Genomic DNA, 6,859 nt, shown 5'->3' with positions numbered 1-6,859 from the left:
GATGGATCCTTTACTACAGAAATCAGTTGTTACAGCCCAGGTCTCTGGTGCCAGGGACTTTGGGGTAATAACAAGGCATAGCAAAGGACTTACAGGAGTGAGGAGTTTATAAAAATAGGTGAGGAATGACCAGCCACACTCTGGCAATGTGTTCACTTCTGTGTCTCTAAACCTCCAGGGCTAGTAGATTGCAACAGGGTGGAACCACCTACTCACAATGCCTATTCTCTTGAGGGGTTTAATGATGAATCTCTGACCAGAGCAGGTGCCACATCAAGTGCTGAATATGACAGTGCTATTAAAAAGCAAGCAACAAAAATCCACACACCGAGATGTCAGAGTAAAATTTAAGAACATCAAAGACAAAGAGAGAATTATAGAAATTTCCAGAGATAGACTGCAGATCGCTCACAAAGAAACAAAAATCAAACTTTCAAAAGCAACACTGGATACAAGGAATTAATGGCTTAATATTTTTAAAGTTTTGAAAAGAAATGAACTTTGAGCTAAGACTTACATCCAGCCCTATCAGCATTTCATCATGAGGGTATAAATAAAAGTTGAAGTTCTTGTTCCAGCTGCATTGTTTGTGTAATAACGATTCAGGACTGACAGGGCAAGGTCATTTTTTTGGAGGCCCAGGCTGCCTCTGTCATGTTGGTGTGACATCCCTAGGGGCTGGTATCATCATCTCTATGATCCGTGGTGGCTACTCTAACTGTCACCACTATATGCATATTTCAGCCAGCAGGAATGAGAAGGGAGAAGTCATACCACTTCCTTTTGTAAAGTTACAACCAAACGATGAATGTATCACTTTTACTCATATCCTATTGACCAGACCTTAGCCACGAGGCCATATCTAGCTGCAAGAGAGGCTGGGGGAGGTAGTCTTGATTCTGGATGGATATAAGTCTAGCCAAAAATTCAGAGGTTCTGTAACAAAACAGAAAACATGGGGAAAGGAGAATATGTTTGCCACCATTATATACTCCACACTTAAAAAAAAAAATCCCCTTAAGATAGGGAGAAGACAAGAGTGTCTACTAGCATTATTACTGGTTCATATAATTCTAGTGAATGCTGTAAGAAAAAAAAAGATGTACAATGCTTGGTTAAGAAAGAGATGTCATTATTGTAGATGGTATAATTTACCTAAAAAAAACCCCAACAAAATCAATATACAAGCTACTAGAACAATCAAGGGAGTTTAGGAAGATTGCTAGATATGTCAACTTATAAAAATCAATAATTAAAAAAAATAATTATATTGTCTAGAAATACAGCAAGATATGAGATAGGATTCATCATTCCAATAAAAGTTAAAGGTATTTAGGAATTAATAAAGAGTACATAAAACTTTTTGAGAAAAATTCTAAGCTGAATAAAGGATGCAGAAATGAATCCAAATAAATAAATTTTCAATGTCTCTGGATGAATGTTAATATAAAGATGTCAGTTTTTCACAATTTAATCTATATATTCGAAGGAAATTTTAAATTCCTGGTTGGATGTACTATAAAATTTATATGAAAGAATCAACATCCACGAATGGCTAAATCAGTCTTGAGGAAAAGGAAAAGAGAGGGTTCTTGCCCTATAAGATATTAAGATATACTACAAAGCCACAGTAATTTTAAAAGGATGATATTGGCATAAGAACAAATACAGACTGGAATAGAATAGATAATTCAGTAACTTAATCTATGATAAAGATGGCACTACAAGTTAATGGGGAAGGCTGCATGCTAGTAGATGATGTTGGGAAAATGGACTCCCCACATAAAGAAAAATGAAAATAATTTCCAGTATTACTGCAAAGGTGGGCTCCAGATGAATTAAAGACCCGAATGTGAAAAGTATGCATTAAAATTTCATAGAAGACAATGTAGGAAAGTATCTTCTTATATGGGGATCAAAAGGACCTCTACACCTTCAAAGAACATACCATAAAGCAAAACTAAGGATTTCATTCAATGTAAGATGCCATGGACAAGGTTAGAAGTGACAGATATCGGAAATTATTTGATGGTGCCTAAAACTGACAAAGGACTAGAACCTAACACATAAGGAATGGGGACTGTCTGCAAATTAACTGGAAGGTAAGACCCCAACCTAAAAAATGGGCTGAGAATATGAAGAGCCAATGTACAGAAGGGACAACCCCAAAGGTTAAAAAGCGCCAAAGAGTTACTCAAATACATTATTCAGAAATGTAAGTTAAAATTACAATGAGGGGCGCCTGGGTGGCTCAGTCGGTTAAAGCGTCTGCCTTCGGCTCAGGTCATGATCTCAGGGTCCTGGGATCGAGCTCCATGTCAGGCTCTCTGCTCAGTGGGGAGTCTGCTTCTCCCACTACCCCTCCCCTTGCTCGTGCTCGCTTGCTCTCTCTCTCAAAAATAAATAAATAAATAAAATTACAATGAGGTATTCTTTCGCACATGTCAGCCTGGCCAACTGACAGGGATGTAGAGTTACCACAAGAGGGTATGAGGTACCCTCCTGCATGGCTGGTGGGAATATAGATTGGCGGAGCCATCCAGAGAGTTGGCACTCTATTCAGGCAAGAAGTGATGAAGTCAAGTATGTGTATACCCTAGATTCCAGGAATTCTCTTCCTTGGTATTTCTCAAAGGAATTCATGCCCAGGCCCACAGTGGATCATGGGTGTTCACCATAGCACAGTTTGTGGGAGCTGGAGGCCATCTGCTTGTCTATCCCTGAGGAAGAAGAGAAGTATGATATTCTAAGGGGAACATTATATGGAATGCAGGCAGTGGGAAGCAATGTGTGGAGCGGACACACAGCAACGTGGATGTCTTAAAGACACAATGCCGAGTAACTGAAGAAAGAACGATATAGGTAGCCCAATACCATTCATGTGAGGCTTTAAGAAATGCACACAAAACCAAACATTTGTATCTAAAATACACATTTTATTAGAATAAACACAGATCAGAGAATATTCATCACAGATATTAAAAAGCCGGGGGTGGTTCGGGGGTTGGAGAGATGAGAGTGGGAGAGAGAAACCAAGGGAATCAAGAGATGAAAGGAGGGAGGGGCCCAGCACAGACCACTCCTGAAGCCATTCTTTTGGTTCCCTCATGAAGACATTGGGATGGATTGGTCCATCAAGGGATCCTGCCCTGAAGGAACATTCCAGGGAGGACCCGTGGAAGATGGTGTATGGCCACTGATTTGAGCTAGGTGGGTGAGCAAAGGGACCACCCGAGAGGGATCTGCAACTATAAGGATCCCAAAAGGGAGAGAGCAGGAAGCCAGGGAGAGCGTGGTGTCAGATTTTCCGTAGGGAAGTGTGTAATCTTTAGATTTAAAAAAAAAAAAAAACCCAAGGCCAAGTCCGAATCTCATTGGGGGCACTTTTCTCTCATTAAAAGCAAAGATCCATCATGTGAGAAAAAGCCTAAAGTAGAGTCCATGGTGGGAACGCACAGTCATTACACTGGGGAGTGTCTGACTCCACAATTAATTGGCTGCACCTGGACTAATTTCCCCAGGTGTGATCTGTCTCCACAAGTGGCCAACCTTTAAAATCTCACAATGCATCAAATACAGCAGAAAAAGTGCAGTTGAAGGGGAAAAAAAAGTCATCTAAATTTGAAAATCATCTGCGAAATGCTAGTAAACAGTATGATACCAGCATAATGCTATGTCTTTTTCCTCAGATTCCTCAGAAATGCTTTGTATTTACACTTATTCAAACTGAGGGTTCTAGAGGGGAGTGGGGTGAGGGGATGGGTTAGCCTGGTGATGGGTATTAAAGAGGGCACGTTCTGCATGGAGCACTGGGTGTTATATGCAAACAATGAATCATGGAACACTACATCAAAAACTAATGATGTAATGTATGGTGAGTAATATAACATAATAATAAAAAAAGAAGTATTTTAAATCTTTTCTCTTAAAATCTTCCTGAAGCCTAAAATGTTGTTTTTAGAAAGCTCTAATTTCTTTCTTTCCAAAGCTGTGTTTTTGTTTCTGGTTTCGCTATTGAGAATGATTTCAAATTCAAAGTCACTTACAAACAAATGGAATAAAATAACATAATAAAAAATATTTGGAGTATGGCTGCAGTAAAAAGGTCAATTTAAGAATATAATGGCTCTATAGAAGATAGCATCTTATACAGAGATTTAAAAATACTAAAATATATTATTTAATTTATTGTGAATAAAGATAGGGTAGATCTATTATTTCAAATTCAGAAAAAAAAAACTCTTTGAGTGAAAGTTTCAAGGGAACACTTGGTATTTGAAGTAGATTTTGAAAAGTGGGTGGATTTCAGCTGGAACAAAGGTCACTTAAGGCAGAGGGAACAAGGTGAACAAAATCCAGGAATGATAAAAGTGAAGATATGTTGGGGAAATGGTGAGAGGTTCCATGTAAGATCAGTCATAACCAGAAACACCAATAATATACATACTAAGTGCTCAGCACTGTTCTAAGTGCTTAATGTATATTACCTCGTTTAATCTTTACACAACCTAAGAGGAGATTTTTCAGGTGGAGAAACTGAGGCATGGTGATCTGTAGTCTGAGATCACACAGACAGTGAGTAACAAACCCAGGATATTGAACCCTGCTGTGTGGGCAGGGTTGTAATAACGGGGGAGAATAGTTCAGGTGTCGATCACAGAATTTCATCTCAACTGAGAGGCAGTTGAGGGACACTAAGTATTAGATTTTGAAACAGCAGTGTGACAAGTTTAAGGAGAATTACTTCAGTACCGACGTGTAGCATGGATGAGAAGAGGAAGTAAGTGAAGTCAAGGGACCAGTTCTGATGCTGTCACAGGGGAGACCCGTGGCAGTGGGAGCCACATACTCATGGCACTAATGGAGCCTTGAGCTGATTATGATGTGATTCGCTTTGGTTTGAGGATGAGGTGGCATAACCAGTGCCACCATGAATGCAACCTGTGGCGATCATGAGAACCTCTGGTTCCTGCCTTCTCCCACTCAGTCCTCAGGGGTGGGTGCTGGTGGATTCAAAGGCGGGTCCCCTCCTTATAGCTGTGGCTCTTCATCCGAGTTTTTATTTTGTCCTTTCTGGATTTCCTGTTCTGGAAAGAGCAGAACATGGCTGGTGTTTGGTGTTGCCGCTTCTAATAAGAGAACCGGTCTCTTTTCCCCAGTAAGGCCTGTCAAGTGGTCTCAGAAGAAAGTCTTTTGCTCTGTTTGCCGCTGTAGTGAATCCCACAGATCTGTCATTTTCAAATTCAAGAGTCTACCTATATTTTTTAAGAGCTCAAGATAGTATGACATTTATTTATATTTGTAAGACATCATAATAATGCATATTTTGCAAGTGATATTTCCGCTCCTTCTGCGATTTTTTTCCACTTATCCTGAAAACTCTTGCTAACACCTCCCCAAGAAAGAATGTCGTTCAGAGGGTGAACGAAGTAGGCAGCACTCCCTTCCTCAGGGAGCTTGGACTTAAACAGAAAAACTCTGAGTTTTATATATTTCCTTAAATAAAAGGGACTATTAAAAAAAGAAATCAGCAAAATGGGAAAAATTCAAATTTCTTAAATACCTGGAAACATAAAAAAAAAAAAAAAACCAGATGTATAAAGTTATTTGGTCATTCCTAGGGGGGGAAATGTATGAGAGAATGACCAGTTACTTATGTGTGGGGCTTAAAGTAAGTTGTGTCATTCCAATATCCGCATTGAAGCATTATAAATTCTGAAAATGTGCTTTACTAAAAAATAGCTGAGAAAGAAGTATGAGGAATTTTCCTTCCCTCGGGTGTGTGTTGTGCCGTGCTGTTTCACAGAAGAGCAATCTTTCCTACCTGTGTTGAATGATATCTGTCTGTTCAGTTCTGCCTAAACGTAATGACCAACTCTATAAAAAGGTGTGTTCTTAAAATGGCAACTCAGCCTTCATCTGCCATTTTAGATTTTTGCAATCTCTTGTATTAAATGTTAATTCTCTAGCTGTCCTTGCTCTTAATTAAATACCTAAACATTTCTTAGAGGCCCTGGCCTAGTCCTACATGGCTATCTCTCTATCACTGACAAATTCCTATAATTCATATCAACCTAAAAAAAACTCTGAGTAAAAAATGAAAACCCCAATATTAGCACTCACCTTATTGTACCTATTTAAACTATTTTCTGGAACAGATTTAAAATCATTAGGACACAGTCATTCTAAGGTGGGGCATAATCAGTAACTGCATCAACATGCAGCTGTGCCCAGGAAGGAGTGTGGAAAAATCTCTTCTTCCAACTCAGTAGCACATGGGGTAATATTTGATGGGCACCCGTGGAGAGAGCAGAGATTCCTGGGTCCTCAGCTGCTAATCACTTGCTTTGGGACGAGGGAAAAATCCTTTCCCTTCTCACTGGCTGGGCTTTCACAGCTGGAATAGGAAGGGTAATGAGGCTGTTGTTTGGATAAGGCAGGAAAGAAAATTCTGGCGCTGCGGGTCTTAACCTCCAGTGATCCAGACACGAAATATGGTATTGGCTCAGATGATCGGAATAACTCCTTCAAACTTTTATTTTATTTCATGTGCATGTTGGAAAGTTAGCTGACCAGAGTGAGAGTCAAAGGAAAACTTAAAGAGAAACAAAAGTGCCCGCGGAAGAAAAACGGTGAAGATCACGGGCTGAGAGAGGATCCACGTTGTTAACAAAAGCCGCTCAAAGGAACCACCAAGAAAAGGCGAGTTGTCTTGGCTCTATAATTTAGTTATCATATAAATTTGGTTAGATTTCTATTTTAGCTATGTCTCCATAAGATGTTTAATATCATTGAAAAGTCTTAATGGAGTAATGAGGCAATAAAACAGGTTACAAAACGTCAGACATGTAAGGTCCAT

The sequence above is a fragment of the Halichoerus grypus genome, chromosome 6 (assembly GCF_964656455.1).
Source record: "Halichoerus grypus chromosome 6, mHalGry1.hap1.1, whole genome shotgun sequence".
Lineage (NCBI taxonomy): Eukaryota > Metazoa > Chordata > Mammalia > Carnivora > Phocidae > Halichoerus > Halichoerus grypus.
Note: the sequence above shows the minus strand (reverse complement) of the source record.